This window comes from Sinohyriopsis cumingii, chromosome 5 (assembly GCF_028554795.1).
Source record: "Sinohyriopsis cumingii isolate HCF-2022 chromosome 5, ASM2855479v2, whole genome shotgun sequence".
NCBI classification, from domain to species: domain Eukaryota; kingdom Metazoa; phylum Mollusca; class Bivalvia; order Unionida; family Unionidae; genus Sinohyriopsis; species Sinohyriopsis cumingii.
The window spans coordinates 109,931,133-109,951,432 of record NC_142965.1 but is presented as its reverse complement, the minus strand read 5'-3'; the positions used below and the strand labels follow the sequence as shown (position 1 = coordinate 109,951,432).

The 20,300-nt window shown below is 36.1% G+C and overlaps 1 protein-coding gene across 1 annotated transcript in view; it reads right to left on the bottom strand.

Moving 5' to 3' along the window:
- LOC149799973 (uncharacterized) overlaps positions 1–11,345 on the bottom strand; it is an 81,075-nt gene extending 69,730 nt beyond the window's left edge. The window contains exon 1 of the mRNA XM_089959499.1: positions 11,202–11,345. The gene's annotated coding sequence lies outside the window, so the exon portion shown is untranslated. The remainder of the gene's footprint in view (positions 1–11,201) is intronic.
- Between the last annotated feature and the right edge of the window lie 8,955 nt (positions 11,346–20,300).

Here is a 20,300-nt window from a genome sequence, read left to right as displayed (position 1 = left end):
ATATTCAATTCAGAATTAAGAGGTTAGTTTGCTAGTCCTCTTTGTCCCATCTGGGTCATAAGGCTGCAACTATCTACTGCCATCTTGATCAATCTTGAGCAATGATTTGTACCTCACCCCAGGAAAGTCCCATCTCTTCCAGCTCAGTCACTTTGGACCGTCCACATTTGCAGCTGGTGTCCACATGAGGACTACATTCGATATTATTCAGATGATTTGGCATATACTACTTTTATCGGTTAATCAATTACTTCAAACAAAATAAATGATTAATTATTAATTTCGATTAAATAGCAGTCTTCTAAACAACCTTGTGTTTACTCAACCCAGAGAGGATCACCCTTTGATTTCAATCCACCAAGACAATGCAATGGAATCACTGAATGGCACCTTTCTGGCATTAAGTGTCCATATTATTTAATGAACTGAATAGTCTGGCAAGACGAATTTATGCCAAGTCTCAATTCCAGTAAATTCCTTTCTGTTCTTGCTGATGGAAGTACATGTATGTATGAAACAGCATTTGAGCAAAAAAAACAGTATATAGTACATGTACATGAAAGATACCTAATAACAATTAGTTCTTTAACAAAATAAATTATTATCCCCATTAGAATTTTAGAAACTATGATTGCTAAATATACATTGCTTCAGGCCAAGCATCTATTCCAGAAGTTGACCAAGTCATACAGATCTGACAGTCAAGATTGCCCAAATTAAATGTGTGTTTGAGCGTGATTTGGATTTTTAACGTAGCTTTAGAAATTTTTTAGTCATATCCCTATGATGTCTGCAGTGTGCCAGTTTATAGTGATGTCTAGCACTTGGGTATCATGCAGCAGAAATGTAGCATGATATCCAACCCCATTACAATATCTGACAACCAATCCTAAAACTAACCCCTTAATGCTGAGCGCCAAGTGAGACAGCTGCTAGAACCATTTAAAAATCTCTTTGGTATGACTCTGCCGGGTTTGAAACCCACAATCTTTTGCATGCAAGGTGGATCCAATTTAAACTGATCAATGTTTCTTCAGCTGTTATTTTATCACAAGGATGCAGAAAGTGTAGGGTTCACTCCAGGATTCAGGGATATTGGGCTAATGATATTTTCTAAATGGGCATAGTCAGACTTTGAGCAATTTTAACTATTTATGCCATGATTACATACAAGTTTATATCCTTACTTTTCATTGTTTAGAAATTTCTCACAATGGAATGCAAAATTTTCAATGTAAATTTTATTTTTGATTTCACTCCTCTGAGTCAAGGTGAAATGTTAAGATTAATGATGGATTGTATAAGTGTGTTCAAAAATTTTACAAGGGTTTTCCACAAAAATGGGAGAGCGTTTTTATATTTTTTGTCTTCAAAAACATTTACTGAATATAGGCGGGTGCTAGCAGCAAAGCTGCTGGGGTAAATCCATGGATCACGGCACATAATGATACCACTGTATGAGCAAAATAGTTTTTGACCTGATGTAGATAAATCAAAAGTTTCTCAAAGTTTTGTACAGGATCCAATTTTACTTGTGTGCTTTTGAGCTGTGAGTACACTGTAGTACTGCTTTTGAGCTGGTGAGTATATTGTAGTATATATAAACTACCCGTTGCTGATGTGTTCTATTTTAACAGCAATGTTTTGATTAGCAATCAGAATTCGCAACATAAAGCCATGACTAAAAGAGAATCAATTCATGTCTATCAGTGTTATAATTCTGAAATTTATGTTTCCATTGCACTACCTTTATTCTGCAATAGTCTTTATTATATTCTTTTTTCCCTCACACTTTAAGTTGCAATGTCTTTATTCTTTATATGGAAAAGTCAACAACATGTTTGTGATTCACTTCTCTCTTTGAATGTGCTGCAAGTCATATGACTAGCTACTATTTATTGCACTGTTAAATAGGAGGTTGCAAGCTTTAAGCAGTGTAGTCAATCTAGCCAAACTATCAATCTTTGTCAGTTTGACAGTCTACACTATAACATAATGTTTTTTGTCAGTGAAACTAACTTTCTCTTCTTGAAGAAGGGAACCAGTCTAATAGTGTCCAGCAGATGGATAATAAATACACATAAAAACATACCCCATAACTAAAACCATTATTACTTTACTGGTCGAAAATCACTTAATTTGCTTTTTTTCCTTTACTTTATTGCATAAATATTCTGAAACATCACTGTGACATACTATTAAAACGTATTGTTGTACTCACAATAAGAACTGACACTGATAACCAAGCATTTGATAAGGAAAAGCTATATTTGAATATGCATTTATCAAATCAGTGGACTTAAATTATGTAACAGAAAAAAGCCAAACCAACAAGTATAGTAAAAAAACAATTTATTTCCTTACTCAAAGGGAAAATTCCAACAAATTCTTTTTGCAGTATTATGAATTAAATTAACAATGACACTGGTCAACAGTGAAATCATTACTGACTTGAAAAGGCCCTAATCTGTAGTATTTTGGTGTGCCGAACACGAATATAACCGTGAAAAATTTGTATTGGCTCTCGTTTTGAAGATATTCATATACCTCATTTTCTATGTTTCACTGTGTAAATTTCTCCAGTAGGACTGCAGCAACATCCGGAATAATGATGTAACATTGCATAATACCATCATGCTCACATCATCCACAGTTGATTGCATCATTTTCTGATGCAATGCAATACTAATGCCATGCGGCTGCTGAAGTAAGTTGACGTCAGCAGTGTACTATACATGTGTAGGCCTATTATACTAATGCCAGGCGGCTGCTGAAGCTGACGTAAGCAGTGTACTATATAAAGCCCAATCAGATAGGTTCAGCATTTAAAATATTTTAGACGTTGTGCGAGACAGTTCAAGCTACTGTTACATAAAACTTATTATTTTATCCATTTACGTACAATAAAGAACAGTAATGCCTCGAAAGTGTGTTAATACCGCGGACAATGTTTGCTATATTTGTGGGGAAGTGACATTTGCCAACCAGAAGAAAAGTATCAATTCTCAAGTGAAGAAGGCATATCATCTTTACTTCGGATGCAAGGTTGGTGACCAAGACAAGCCTTGGGCTCCGCATATATGCTGTGCTACATGTACAACACAGCTTTCACAGTGGTTGAATTGCAAAAGGTCATCAATGCCGTTTGCAGTCCCAATGGTGTGGAGACAGCCAAGCAACCACCTAAATGACTGTTACTTCTGCTTGGTTCCTCCTCTTTCCGGCGGAATAACGAAGCGAAAGAAGTCGAGAATAGTCTACCCAAACATTCCGTCTGCATTGAGACCAGTTCCACATGGTGAGGGACTTCCTATTCCAGAACCTCCAGCAGAATATTCTCTTGATTCATCTGACGAAGACAAAGGTGAGTCGACCTGTTCTTCTCCTGATCCATCAGCATGCAGTGATCCAGATTTTCACTGTGGTGCATCATCAACCCCACAAAGAATAACACAGGAAGAACTAAATGACCTGATTCGTGATTTGGACTTATCAAAGAACAAGGCAGAATTGCTAGGATCAAGACTCCAACAATGGAATCTTCTAGAAGAAGATGTCACAATTACTGCATATCGAAAGCGCCACCAGCAATTGGAGCCTTTCTTCAGAAAGGAAAGTAATCTGATATTCTGTTCCGATATTGAGGGCCTCATGAATGCTTTAAAAATCACTCATGACCCACAAGAATGGAGACTATTTGTGGACTCTTCGAAACTGAGTCTCAAGGCTGTGCTTTTGCACAATGGAAACATTCTTCCATCTATTCCAGTAGCGTATGCTGTCCACATGAAAGAGACATACGATAACTTAAGGCAGCTACTGAATTCCATTGAGTATAACAAGTACAGCTGGCACCTCTGTGGTGATTTGAAGGTAGTTGCCCTTTTAATGGGACTGCAGCAAGGATATACAAAATACATGTCTTTCTTATGCGAGTGGGATAGCCGAGCAAGGGAAATGCACTACATGAGGAAGGAATGGACTCACAGGCAGAATGTAGCCATTGGAGAGAAGAATATCCAACACCCAGCTCTGGTTGAGGCTCAGAAAATCTTGCTACCACCCCTTCACATCAAACTAGGTTTGATGAAGAACTTCGTGAAAGCCATTGACCGGACTTTGCCAGCATTCCGATACCTGCATGAAAAATTCCCTCGACTCAGCGAAGCAAAGATTAAAGAGGGAGTTTTTGTGGGTCCTCAGATTCGAGAGCTTTTCAAAGATGACCGGTTCAACAACTTGCTGGAAGGTGACGCGAAACAAGCATGGAATGCTTTTCGCCTAGTTTCTACAAACTTCCTCGGAAATGTTAGGGCAGAAAACTATAAGGAACTAGTAGAAGACATGTTGATGAAGTATAAGAAACTTGGCTGCAATATGTCTCTAAAGATTCACTTCCTTCATTCCCATTTGGATTTCTTTCCTAGCAACTGTGGTATTGTTAGTGATGAACACGGCGAACGTTTTCATCAAGATATCGCAACAATGGAACAAAGATACCAGGGAAAATGGTCCACTACAATGCTGGCTGACTACTGCTGGACACTCCTCAGAGATGCTCCCGAACAGCTGTACAAGAGACAGGCGAAGAAATCTAAGATGTAGTCAATGACTTGATTTTTTATAGGTAGGCTATTACAGTTGACCTTTTACTATTGGAATGCATTTCTTTTGTAAACATTAATTTCTTGCAGATTACAAAAAAACTAGAGCCAATTTTGCAATTTGACTGTCATATTCGTGTTCAGCACATAAAAATTGATAAGAATTGACTAATTTTATTTCAGTAACATGACTTTTGTAAAAATTTGTTGTCCAGTGTGATCCTAAATGTTCTAGAATTCTAATCGTATACTAAGTTCCAATAATCTGGAATGTCCTGATGCAATAGTATATTCTGGAAAACATAATTTCTAATGGAAAAATTCACCAACTTTCAGCTCCTGAAATTAAATTCAAGCAAACATCTTATTTACTCCTTAGAATCATGACAAAAATCTGGTAGGCAAAACCCTCAATCATGAACAAAAACTAATTACACAAGATATATATAACACTAGTGAGTAATGACATATAAAACCTGACAACAGTCAATTGTGCTGACCATGTGCAAAATAGGAAAACTGTCAATAATACCTACTCCATTTCTTCCAATTGACATACGGTAACTAACCCACGTAGCTCAAAATCTTATCCCATCACTAATTCTGTGCAAATTTTCTTTTACTGTTTAGACACTCATATTTTACTTCAACTCAACAGAGATATTCCAAACTTTATCCCTCATGTATGATCTAAGAACTTTACTAATCATTTAATGGTCACCTGTATGCAAAGCTTCTCCACTGTTTCATGCCTTTTCCACTGGGTCCAGTTTTGAGTCTATACTTCCAGTATGGCACACAATGGATAGGCCACTTTCAGTTCTAAATGTTATATATATGTACTGCTTACACTAATTTCATTTAGGACCAACTAGACCCCTAAAGAACTCTTCTGAAAACCCTATATCAATATGACTTTCCATTTAAAAGGAGTAGCTATCACATTTTCAAGATAGTCACCATGGTGGCCATACTGGATGTCAAATCAGAACCATTTTAAGTTGGGACCAACATGACATTATAAAAAGCAGTAGTTTGGTGCAAATCCTACGTTGATGTGTTTTTCCATATCACGAATAACAATAACAACATTTTAAAACTTCTTGCCATGGTAGTTATAAAGTACATCAGATGCGCACCATTTTCCAGACATCATAAGAAGTCTTCGGGTGAAAGCATAATGTCAATAGGACCAGCTGTCAAGTAGAAGTAGCAATAATCACATTTTCCAAATGGCCATTATGCCAGCCATATTGGAGGTCAGATTGGCATCATGTTCATTTATGACAAGGCATAAGTTATGACGCTGATATGATTATTCATTCAGGAGAAGCAATGACAAGATTTCAAAGATGGCCACAGCTGTGACCATACTAGATGTCTGAGCATCATTGTTTTCATTTAGGACAATCTAGGCATCAGATGTCTTTTAGTACAAACCCATGTGATACAGGGAGCCATCAAAACAAAACTAGCAATAACAGGATTCTCAAGATGACAGTAGTGGCAGCCATAAAATTTGCAAAAGTGGCACCATTCATTTATATGACCAACTAGACTTTGTAAGAAGTCTTCTCATAAAATTGCCATGTAAGTATGTCTTTCTATCAGGAGAAAGAGCAATAATATGATTTTCATGATGGCTGTAGTGGCAGGCATAATGAATATCAGATTGGCAACATGTTTATTTATGATGACCTTAGTATCATACAAAGTACTTCAATGAAAACTATTTTGACATGACCATGCATTCAGGAGGACCATTGAAATGATTTTCAAGATGGCCAATGTGGTGGAATCAGAATTATTAGAATCTGAACCAACTTGATATAATGAGAAGTCTTCTGGTGAAATGCCCATGGCGGTAAGGCTTGATATTCAGATGATTTTAATAATCACAGCCATGATGACCATATTTGATTTGGCATCAGTTTCATTTAGCATCAACAAAACAGCATTCTTTTGGTAAAAACTTCAAGCTGATGTGAACATCTATTCTTCTGTAGTGATAGTATTTTCAAGATGGCTGCTGTGGTAGCCAAATTACAAATTAGATCAGCACTATTTTAGCCTGGAACCAACTATACACTGTACGAAGTCATTTAGTGAAGACCCCATGTTGATAAGACCATCCATTCAAAAAGAGTAGCCATTACTAGATCTTCAAGATGGCTGCTGAAGTGGCCATATTGGATGTCTGTGCATAACCTGTTCCACTTAAGACCAACATGACCAAGTGATGAATGTGTATTTAAAGCTTCATAGCAATATGTCAAGTCATTTAGAAGCAGTAGTGACAATAAATCTGTGCTAACAGGCACAACAGAAATGAAAAACCATCTCATAAGCTCTTTTGGTGTACGACCAGAATAGCGAAATATAACCAAGTCATCAAATGTGCATCATTTCTCCTCAACTTTTCAACATCTGTTTTCAGCATGAAAAATTTCTGACTTAATTTATACTTAGATCGATGAATCGTGACAAGTTTAGCACATGGTTCATACAGTAATCAATGTTATGCAATAAAACAACTGCTAATGATGGCAAGGAAATGGTGACACTTTGAAAATGTTTTTATGCTAAGTAAAAGTAACACTCAGTTTTAAATAAGAATTTCTACTTGCACTCATACTGGTAGATATGGAAGTTGCAACAGAGCTTGCAAAATTTCAGATCTAAAGAAACATCTACACACGATTGCAACCACATGTCCACAACTTCTGGACCCTGTGAAAGAAACTTCATATTGCTCTGACAAACAATTACCAATATGTGACAAGAACTTCATAACCTTGTGACAGCAACTCTGTAACCCTATGACAGCAAAAACATTACCCTCTATGCCCTTTTGATTCCAATTCTAAAAAAATTCAGCGTTTTGATAACTGAATTTGAACAGTACTATCTTCAAGACAAAAAGCTTGCAAACAATTTACTGCATGTCAAAGCTATCATAGATGCCAAAATCTGAAAACAAAGATGTTTTCGGCAAACAGGTCATTCTGACTGATCTATACAAGGCCAACAACGACAAATATGGGTTTCTGGTCAGCCAACCATCCCTGTTTATCCCCAGTGACTCTACCACTTTTTTCCCCATTAAATATATATAATGTTTAAAACCAAATTAAAATAACCTGCATACCTTAATTTTACAACCACTCAATGTAAAACTTTATTGGGAGGGCCTAAAGCAAGTCTCAGATGTGTAGTGTCCATGCTATAAAAAAAACAGTCCAAGTGACTGGAAGACCTCCCCAAAATGATGCATGTTTCCTACTGCAAGTAGAATGATTGGAATAAATATAATGTACTAAGTGCTTCAAAGCACTGGGCAAAACCAGCTCAATATGATGTACTGATCAATTTCTGCATTTCTGTAATAATATTTTTTACAATGGGGGGGGTGTTAGGGTCAGCAATGGCAAACAGGGATGGTCGCCTGACCAAAAACATATCTTTTTAGCCTAGAGGGATTAGTGAATTGGCATAGGTCAACTCTAAATAAATAAGGAGATTAACATGCCTGTTAATGCCTTACTTTGTTAACTTGATCAAAGAACTAATTACACGAGCATGTGACTTTACATGTTGCTGCCATAAACACTGTTCAGTACACCTCAATCTTTCCACAATCTCTGGAACATATGCATTTTATCTCTTCACCTCACTATATATAAAATAGGTGACTGGTCATGCCACATCACTACAGTTTATATATGAAAAGTAATTAATTGTTCATAATACATAATTTTATACAAGATGTAATTGGCTGTTCATAGCACATCACTATACATATATGCAAAAACTGATTGTCCATACATGTTTTAATTAGCTTTTCAGTGTTCATTCTGGGATTCATGGATATAGGACAAATGGTTCTATATTTTCTAAACCAAAGTTTAAAGGGACAATATGAACCTCATGTTCTTTTTTATGTACTCTTATAATGGCAACATGTATGTACATCAAAAGGGTCTTTCAGTCACTGAATTCTGTCGTTGTAAATATCAGCACAGCTAATTGATCAACACATTTTCCCACAAAGCAGGTGGCTGAAGCAGGACTGGCAAGTCTTTGAATTTTGCTGCACACCTATTACACACGTATGGAGGACTCCTGTCTCATTGATTTTCTGCGTACCAGATAAAAAAAACTGGCATCCAAATGCGCGTAATTAAGTGTTTCCGAGATCTCTGCTGTTGATAGAAAATCAGCACAAACCAGTGTTTGCAATGTACAGCAGTACGGACACCAGCAGGATTGTACTACGCTGTATTGATATACTGATCAACTGCACGGCCCTAGGAATCATGGAGTAACTTTAATTAAATATGGAAAGAGTGTAGATGATATCTTGTAAAGATGAAAACAAAAAGGACAAAAAGCTTATTTTGCATACAAAGGAAATAAGAAGCAATATCATATGATTAAGGCATTAACAGGCATGTTAATCAGCTGGGCGGCAAGTTCAAAGGCTTTGACTGGCGCCCATGTGGGAAAATGTACTGATATTTACAGTGTTTTAAGTCCGAGTCAGAAAGACCCAGAGATGTACATGTGGTCATTTACAAAAGTACATCAAATAAACAACTTTAGCTTTCGTTATTGTTTTCATTTCCGAATGTATCCGAATAAGTATTGCACGAGAATCAAGACATGTTGAGACTTAGACAAAATGCCATTTGTAAATTTGGATAAGTATGCTGTGGTTAAATGGCAAACTTACGAAGATTGTAACGAGATTCAGAAAAGTGCTAAAGCTGCTAGAATTTATAGTTCGGATAGGACACTACCTATGTGTAAGAAAGTATGTGATGCCTAGCTTAGTGTTTAGAATAAGTCCTTACTTGGACTGGCAAAATTCAGTAACACTCTGATGGACGAACAAGAGCTATTTAAGAGAATCGGTGATCTGGATATATATTAACTGCCTCTTGTACATTATTTCGTTATAAAAAAATAGTTTGAAACTGTAAGTGAACCAGTAGGCCTTACGGGACTTAATGGCAGACTTCATTAAGTCTGGGATGTACCAGTTTATTAGATTGTCCATTTTTGTAAATCATCAGGCAAATATTTTCAGAAAAATATACAAATCATTGAAAGCAAAGACAAGGTATTATTTTATTAAAGATTAAACTTTAAACTGCAAATTATGTAGGTCAGAAACATATAAAACAATGCTATGTTGTGGAATTCGTGAGATGCGCTTTAAGGCCTAATCTCTTTTCTGACTTGACATGTATTTGTGAAAATATGGGGGAAAAACAGCAAATCAGATACTATTTAACCATTGCCTAAAATTACTACACGGACATAGACAAATAAATAAACCCTAAATTTTCAATCCTGTCAATGGGCCGTTGTAATGAAGCTATATTAAAGTGAGTGATTATGTTACGAAAACCTCTCCATCTAAACACAGATGGTCTCACGTCTGTGTTGATTCTGTAGGAAAGAAGGGACAGCAACATTTGATGGCGGGACTCCTATTTTTACCAAATTTGGAATCCTGGACTCCTAGTTTTAAAATCCTAGCGAGACCTCTGAAGAGTATACAAAGTTTTTACCTCAGTCTTAATTTGTTCTGTCTAAATGTTTTGTCTCCTTCAATTCCTTTTTTCTAAAATTAAGAGGTTAATGTTAGGACTGGTCAGCCTGGTGTAAGGATAATGTGACTGGTTGGGACATCATGCTACATGTATGCGGCATGCTACCCCAGGGCTAGACATCACTATAAACTGCCACAGTGGAGACATTGTAGCGATATGACTGAAAAATTGTTAAAGCTACATTAAAAATCCAAAACGCACACACACACAGAATGACAGCTCCTACCAAAGTATCCTATGTTAATAGTGTGTATACAGATGGTCTGTCACAAAGTGTTATATTTTTTCAGCAAATATCTAGTGGTACAAAAACAAGATCATAACAATACTGTGGTATACCAAATTGTGACAAGCATTCAACAAAGAAGCATAAGACATGCAGCAAATGAAAGAAATCAGAGGAACCGTTGAGTTAAAACAGGCTTATTTCAAATATAAATTTTGCTAAACATGGCAATATTATTTTACTGCACGTTCCATTGAGAGTAATGCACTGTTTTCTCTAACAACCTCAAACATAACAAAAAGGAACATACGTCGTTTCAGCGAATGAATTTCACCGATTTTAAACGTTAAAACGAAATTGTTGGCGCGGAAGCTTGTCGTTTTAGTGCGAAGTAAGACATTCATTAGTAATCGTCGTAAATTAATTCTTCATCTGGACGAAAGTCTGAATTCGAGAGATTGTTGTCGGGGGGGGGGGATCGGCTCGAAAGGTAAAATAGACAAGTCCGTAAAACATGAATGAAACTTGGCAGTTATATATATTTTGTCGGAGCTACATTGCCTATTTTCAAAATAAGGAAAAACATTATTGTTTCAATCAACCATACAAGGAAAACGAACGAAATCAAACAAGACGAAAGGTGGAAGAGAAAAGAGTGGGGGGGGGCCTACTCGTAACATCGGAGTCAACAATTTTGAATCAGGAGAAGTTTAAACAGTGTTCTAGTGTTAACATGCATCCACTCACACTTACCTTTCTTTAAGTATTCCTTAATTAAAAATGAATGATTCAAACGAGCCAAAATTGAACTTTCTCGATGTCGGTAATTGATATTTGGCTCGCTAAGCAGCTCGAATGTAGACGCATTTGTGTCGTGCTTGTTGATTGGCTGACCTCGACATATATATCATTCACTTCCGGCTAGGTCCCCCCTCGAAAAGCACCTGCTGCCGGGCGAAGATAAACAAAATACATTTCTTGCTCAGTCGAAATGCTGATGTTATCCTTTAGCAGCAACCATACTATTTATTATTTTTGATTTTTTAATTATTTGAAAATTTGTGTCTGACAGTCAAGAGTGGAAATGTGTGTATGGTACTATATTTTTAGCAAATAATTAGGTCAAAGTAGAACACAGCTCGGCCCGCAAAAAAAAAAAATCACTATTCGGAATAACTCTGCTATTTATGCAAGCCAACAATAAGAATACCCTCGAAGTTGAAAATGGTAATAGACTGGTTCATCGGGAATTATGAGGGTTATCGGTTTTCATTTTCAAATGAAGAAAGAAACAAGCTCACTCAAATGAACAAGCAATGTTCCGATTAGGTTACAGCTGAATCGGTTCATTTAAACAAGTATCTACATCGGGTATGATCGGTACAATTGACCTCGTGGTTGCAGATGGCTTTAGCTATTCAGCACGATGCAGATTGATAGCAAACTTTATCTGCATGTTCAATACTGAAACAGTCTAGACAGACTGAGACCACTCGTGTGCAAAATACACGTGCATAACCATCTATTGTTAGAACATAAGCAAAGACGTATAAAGAAAAGTATTGCATGTGTGTGTGTGTGTGTCAGAAAATCAATGCTCTTTTGATAATTCAGCCAGTACTTTAATTTAAAAACAGTACAAGTTCACACAAAAAATTATAACTATAAAAGTTCAATACACGTTCTGATACTAGAAAATAAGAATATACAGAGCGACAGACATTCAGACAGACAGAGACACACACAAACACATATACAGTTGTATGCGGAAAAGTGATATATCAGCGCCATTTTATCTTTACAGTAAAAATTCTGCATTTGTACATTTTCTTAAAAGCTTGTTAATGAACAATAGGCCCAAAGTGAAATAGAAATAGATGATGACAAGTTAAAAACTCTTTTGTCCCAAATGTCTTGATTTAAGCTAGTTTGGCATAACCTTTCATTATACAGATTTTGGAAGGTATATGCAACGTACACTGAAATTTTTTGTCTAAAAACCTCATTTCTGTCATTCCATCTTTATTCCCCCCTTTCGTGATTAATAACATAGAGACGTGGTACAGACACGAGAAGGACAAGGACAAGACGTACAATTACATATATAAATTACAAACTCGTACATATAATCATATAATCACAGATAGAAATTACACACCCATACACATAGCAATGCATTTTGAATGTGGAATCCTTAAAGCCTCATTTCTTGTGAAATTATGTTTCTACGATTTACTACCATCACTATTAATAGTTTAATTAATTATAGTTTAATAGTTTAATTGCTAAATTGTTAAATTAACAAAAGAAGTATAACTATCATCGCCACTATTTCGTTGTATTATCTGCAACTGAATTTGAATGATGTATTTCGTTTAATTCAAAGCTCTTTTTAATCTTGAGAAACCTTTATAGTACAAAACAAGCGTGTTAAAAATATATGAGATCAAACGCAGTATTGTCATTATTTGGGGTTGGAGGATATATTACATGTCTGCGTTCCAAGCATTTGAAATAACAATTACCTCTTTATCGTAGACACAAAATAGTACATATCTCCATATATTTAATTATATTTTAAAGTTAATTTAAGCTTATTTGTATTATTGTATACTCAAAACAGGGATAGGTGCGAGGGCAGAATAACAAGAATATTTGTTTATTAATAAATAAACTAAATAGTAAACGAATACTAAATAAACTGAATTAACTTGTGTAAATTGGGTAATGCTCTCTCTCTCTCTCTCTCTCTCTCTCTCTCTCATATAAGGTTTCCGTCGCCAATATTGAAGCAAAACGCATACCAAATTCGACAGATTGATGAAAATAAAATACTGCAATGCTTACCATTTGAAAAGAAGCAATTATCACGAGAATATTCTGTTCAAAAGGATACTTATTTTGGACACAACGGATACCACCCCTGTGTTTTCTTGACTCGCAATATGTCGTCCTAATCTGCGCATTGCTTTGAAACGATGGAATGTTTAATAATCGGAATATGGAAATGAAATACGTTACTTTGTACTGTTTCTGTCAGCGTTTCGGTCGAGTAACTAAGTCGGGTTTACAGCTAGTCTTACAAAATTCAACTGAATAATGCCAATAAATGGCAGGGTATATTAAGCAAACTAAACTGATCGTGTAAAAAAATTATTAAAGTTCAACATTTTATTAAAAGAATAAGCTATTAATGTATTTACAACGTCTCGTTTATGGAGAAAAATTAAAAAATAAATAAATTAAAAACAGACAATACGCTGGAAAATTTCTTATGAATTTCATTCTAGCTGCAAGTTCACATTTTGGATATCAGACGATTTTGTACGTGTGACAGCTTTTTTTCAAACTTGGAAACTTCGATTAAAATGCAGCATTGTTTAAAGGTATACTTTTCAATCTTTTATCAAATTTATTTATTATATGATTCTAAAAGATGCATAGTAAATGATTCTAAAAGATGCATAGTAAATAGGATTTTTGGGGTTAAGAGTTCAAGAAAGTCATGGAGTGAGTCTTCATGTTGACATTTAGAAATGACATTTTCATATGCAATTACGGTAAAAATGTGAAATATTTTGTGCACACTTTATGAATATCACTTTCTTTCTTAATGCAAATAAAATTTTCGACCAAAAACCAACACGTGATCCAATGTTTACAGGAATGTTGTATCGTTTCGCAGAATTACCTGACGCGCAGAATTTGCCGACATGGTGGTATATATTGGTTATTACGACAGTAGCATTTTCAACACTTCATTGGCTATATCGTGACGAGGAAATGACTAAGTGACTTTCCCTAAACACGACAAAGTAGCCCAAACTCTACATCTAATGCCCCATGTTTAGAATTTAAGTGAAACTGGGATGAACACAGCTTGACAACAAATATGATATCTCCACAAACTGTGGATTTTTCACTGCCATTTGAGACTTTTAGAGGAACTGGCTATTTTGTGGCTCGTTTTTAAACTAATTGTCATGGAGTAAAGGTCAATCCATTTTTTCTGCCTATACCGCCCTCCTCCTAGTAGAAAAAAACAAGCTGGCTGAATCTCTCTTTTTGGAGCAGTTTCCGAATCTCCTGGACTATGGAAATTCGTTAGGTGGCAACCTGATTATTCTTGGAGATTTCAACTTTCACTTTGATTGTCCTGGAAACTCAAACACATCAAAACTCATAGATTCCATTAATGTTTTCAACCTCAAACAGTCAGTTAACCAACCCACCAATAAACATGGTCACATTCTAGACTGGATTCTTCATAGACCCGATGATAACATTCTACGGTCCTCCCTGGTATCCCATGACCTTGCATCAGATCACCTCTGCATTATATGCCATCTTGACGTATCAGTCCATAACCCTCAACCTTTATCTGTTACTAAGAGAAACCTCAGTATGATAAATAGAATCATACTAAGTACGACATCCACGCTAACCTAACAACTTGCTTACCTCCTACCGCAGAACAACTCGATAACTGCCTGCGAACATTGCTTGACAAACATGCCCCAGCTACCAAGTGCAGAGTATCAATTCAAAAGTGTTCTCCATAGTGTAGCAGTGTTAGAGACCAGCTTCGCACTGCTAAAAGAGACCGCCGTGAAGCTGAGAGGCTCTGACTTTCCACCAGACTCACTATATTCATAAGCAAATCTATGAAGCCGCTAAGACGAATGTCACAAATATAGTCCACAAAGCGAAGTAAGCCCACTACAGTACTAAGATCATGGAAAGTTCCAGCTGCAAAGAGCTCTACGAGATTACTAACAAGCTAATGTCAAGGAATAAATCTGCACCACTTCCAACTACCTTCTCTCCAATCGACCTTCCGAACATATTTGCAAATTTCTTCCGTGACAAAGTACAAACCATTAGAGATAAGCTTGACACCACAATTTCAATTGCCTCGTCGTCACCATACAGTTGGGATACAGAATTTGAGCGGCAACCATTAGCAGCATTTGAACCTGTCTCTATGGATTTCGTACGTTCAGTCCTGATGACGAGTGCACCAAAGTCATGTGAACTTGATCCAATTCCAAAATCACTGCTGCTTGAATGCTTAGATCCAGTATTGCCTTCACTAACTGATGTTATTAGTACCATTCTCTCACCCGGGGAATTCCCATCATTTTTCAAAACTGCCATTGTAAAGCCTCTGCTGAAGAAACCAACACTAGACCACAACGATTTAAAGAACTACGGCCCAGTTTCTAATCTCCCATTCATATAAAAAAATCTTAGAAAAGGTTGTTCTATCCCAACTTGTATCTCATCTACATTCAAACAGTCATTTTAGCAATTTACAATCTGCATATTGCCCTTGCCACAGTACTGAAATTACTCTTCTAAAAGTAGTTAATGACATTCTCTCTGCGTTGGATAGCGGAGAGATTACAGTCATCACCCTTCTTGATTTGTCTGCAGCATTTGACAAAATAGACCATGATATATTACTTCACCGTCTCCAGCATGTATTTGGCATTCATGATACAGCCTTACTGTGGTTCAAGTCCTACTTGGTCAACAGGACACAAATTGTATCTGCAAATGGAACACACTCCAGCCCAGTTGATCTATGTTGTAGTGTTCCACAGGTGTCTGTTCTTGGACCTGTTCTTTTCATTTTGTACACTTAGTCGCTCTCAAGTGTCATAAATCATCATCCAGTGTCTCACCAATTGTACGCTGATTACACCCAAACATACAAATCTAGCCAACCAACCGAAGTTGATGCTATTGTCCAAGGTGTAGAGAGGTGCATTTCTGATGTGAAATCATGGATGACATGGAACAAGCTGCAGATGAATGATGATAAAACTAAGGCCATTCTGATCACAACACAAAGACTTTCTCATTCACGTCTTTTACCTCAAACAATAAATATCAGCAACACCAACATTAAATTCCCATAATCAGTACGAAACCTAGGTGTTACTCTGGACAGTAGTCTCACATTGTACCAACATGTCATGAACATATGCAAAACTGCATATCTTGAGCTGAGACGCATCAGCTCAGTTCGCAAATATCTTTCAGTTGATGCCACTAAAACACTTGTGTGTTCATTAGTACTTTCAAGACTGGACTATTGTAACTCAGTTCTGTCTGGTTCATCTCGATATCTGCTCCAGAAACTTCAAAAAGTTCAAAATACAGCTGCTCGGATCATACTTAGAGTAACACGATCAGAGCACACCTCCTCACTGCTCTGTACCCTACACTGGCTATCCATTCGATCTAGGATCAAACACAAAATTTGTTCTCTGTGCTACGTTTCACTGTCGGACTCTAGTCCAACATACCTATCCGACCTCACCCATGTGTACACACCAGCAAGATACTTACGCTCCTCTTCTGACAATCGTATACTCATTATTCCCACTATGAAAATAAAGTCATATGGACAGCGTTCTTTTGCATACCAGGGCCCAGCAACGTGGAATGAATTGCCCACTGAACTTAGACACAAAGACACAGTGATCACATTCAAGAGAGCTCTCAAAACTCACTTATTTCGACTGCAAGAACAAACTTAAAGACCTGATAATGTTTCCTACCTTAAATATTCTCAGCATGTTTTTTTCTCTTTTTTCTCTCAATGTTTTCTCATTTCCTGGTGTTTGTTTTTGTAATCATATTATTATATGTTTTTTTTTTTATCTTATAGGTGGGGGCCCCGAGTGGCCGAGTGGTCTAAAGCGCTCTTCGTTACGGATCACTGCCATCTCACCTCTGTCTGCGGCGGTTCGAGTCTAAGATTCAGCCAATGTGGGTATGTGAGAAAGCTTGCCAGTAGCTTCTCGTGGGTCGGTGGTTCTTTCCGGGGTTTTCTCTGGTTCTTCCTCCACCATTAATACTGGCCGCCATGTATAGCCTATCATGTGCTGCAAAATGGCGTTAAACCCCACAACAACAACAACATCTTATAGGTGTTGTCTAATGTTGTAAAGCGCTTAGAGCCTCTAAAGATTATGCGCTATACAAAGTCCTCATTATTATTATTATTATTATTATTATTATTTTCACTCTTTCTGTAAATGATTGAAACAAAATTTTAAAATCTTAGTGTAGCCGATGCAGTTTTTTGTCTCACGCTGATCACTAATAATAATAATAATAATAATAATAATAATAATAATAACAACAACAAGAACAAAAAAGCGTTGTTTCCGCTATTTGTTAGCGATGAAATATCATTTAATCATTGTGACTTCCATGAAATCATTCCCTATCCTAGACATGGATTTTGGTAAAACCACGTGGTAGCAACATTTGTTATGAGCTTTAAACATAAAATATCAAAATTCAGCGATGTCGTATCGAACCCAGCCTGCCTAATATCGACAAGCAGAATAATTGTCTTTAGAAACAGCAATTGACACAGTGCTTAACTTTAATACGCCGAAAAAATGAATCAATGATCCTGTATTTAAGAACAGCGTAGTTTTCAATCGATATTTACTTTGCCACATGATCACCTAATTTGAGGCATCATTATTCGATCGCTTTCGGTTTTCGATAGATATTCGTGTAATCTCGTAACAACGCAACTCACTTTATTGAAAAGTGTTTTTGTCAGGTATATTCTAAGGAAACAAGGATACTCCATTCACACCAACATTTCTGCAAGACATATTAATATGGGGGAGCATGTTGATGGAGTTATAAGTTCCACTTTTTCTTCTTCAAAAACGATCACTTCTATTTAGGTATCATGGAATTGCGAACTACATGCTGAATTTACTTTATAACGTACAAAACATAGATTGAGCTTAGCAAGTCATAATTACATTTGAATGTTAAGTGGTCAAGTGCTTTTAAATATTTTGTTAGGCTCTTAATACATTACGTGTCCGCCAACCTGGTCGGCCCAGAATATTATTCGAATCTGGATAGCATATCGCCAGATAGTAGAGGCTCATACTCGGCGGCGACAGTGCAGAATGCCCCACTACCCTACAGGGACGTCATTTGGGGGTTGGAGCAGGGACAATTGCCACCCCCACCCCCCATTTGCATATGCTGTAAAATTGCTGTATCTTATATGCAAAAAGTAACAAGCCCCTCAAGTTTTGCCCCCTTAATCAAATTTTGCCCCCCCCCCCCCGAAAAAAAGACAAAGGTTTCAACCACAGAATACTAATTTATTGGCCTCTGATATAATACAGTATCTGTAGTACTAATCGAGGTACAAAATATATCATGGTACCCAACTCAAATGATCATTCAGTCTATCATGGCCATTTTATCCAATGTCACTTTGAATAGCACCTACGAAAACTAAAGAAATTACGAAGAAGAAATTAAATGACGATGTTTTTTTCTCCTTTGTATAATAACGATATATATATATAACATGTTAATGACCATGTTACTGAAAAAGGTATACACAAATGGGCAAAGTCATGTAAACAAAATTAGACCATCAAAATGCCTACGAAACAGAATTACCTAGTCCTTAATAGGACGTTAATACGGCTCTTCATTCAGAGATCCAATATCAGATGTAGCATCTTGATACATAGTTTCAGATAACTCACACGTATCGGTACGCTCCTCTCCGCTGATATTGGTACCGACTGTATCACTGTTATAAGGCTGTTTTGATATCTGGGTTATCTAAATTTTAGTTGTTATCTTCTCGCATTAGTACATATGCACGTTGATTGGATTCAGTCTTTATTTTCTATCATGAATTAATATGGAGTAAAAAAGGAAAAATGCCTGACAATTCCCTGCTACTATACAAACTCGTCGGCCCAGTGCGCCATCACAACAAGTAACAGTGAATTTCATACTGTTTCCATCCACTTGTGAGGTAAATCTTCTCATTCTTTACTGAAGCAACCGAAAAGGAATGATTGCAACAAATGCATTATATATATATATATATATATATATATATATATATATATATATATATATATATATATATATATATATATATATATATATATATATATATATATATATTAGAGCCTAAACACGTAACACAAGAAGAGCTCATTTCAATCTCAATCCCATACTGACTCGAGTACTGGTTAAAAACACACGAAACATTCACCAAGCATGATTCAAAATCTGTTTCTATAAATGTTTTCACAAGATACCGCAACATAAATATATTCTAGCTATATTTCATAACTTAAAGACGTATCTTTTAATATACATCGGAGCTGGAAAATAATATATGATAGTTCCATTGCGTTTGTAGCTTGCCAGTGCTCGTCAGACCTGTAATATTAAACACAATTCACTAAAATTATGTCATTATTTAAAGCGAGCTTGAAAGTCGAAAGATATAAAATTTAGAAATATTCCGAAATAATAATATTGTTAAAAATAAAAGCTATAAATTAATAATTTGCTCACTTTTGAAATTCAAATAGCTCATGCAGATTTATATTTTGTAGTAGTTCGGTAACATTCATATAAATGAGGCTAGACTATTTTATAAATTATTAAATTGTAATTTTTCAATCAAATTAATAATAGTAAAGTTACCAATAAAACATTTATTTGTATTTCTAGATAAAGAGAACTAATTAAAATTTACTAACTTCTGAAATCTTCATTACGTATAATGATTTCCATTGCGCAGTAGATTGGTCACATTCAAGTGAAACAGTCTTTGAGTAAATTTGTTCTATTATGTAAAGCAAGTTTTTACTTGTGTCTTTTGAAGTCAGTTTATCACAAAAAAAATCACATTTAGTTCAAAACAGTGACGAAAGAGTGTTATACAATTTATATTAAAAAAAAAAAATTCTCATTGCGAATATTATTTCTATTGCGTTTGTGTCCAATGCGTCTTTTAGTGATACGCCCTGAGGCTTATCA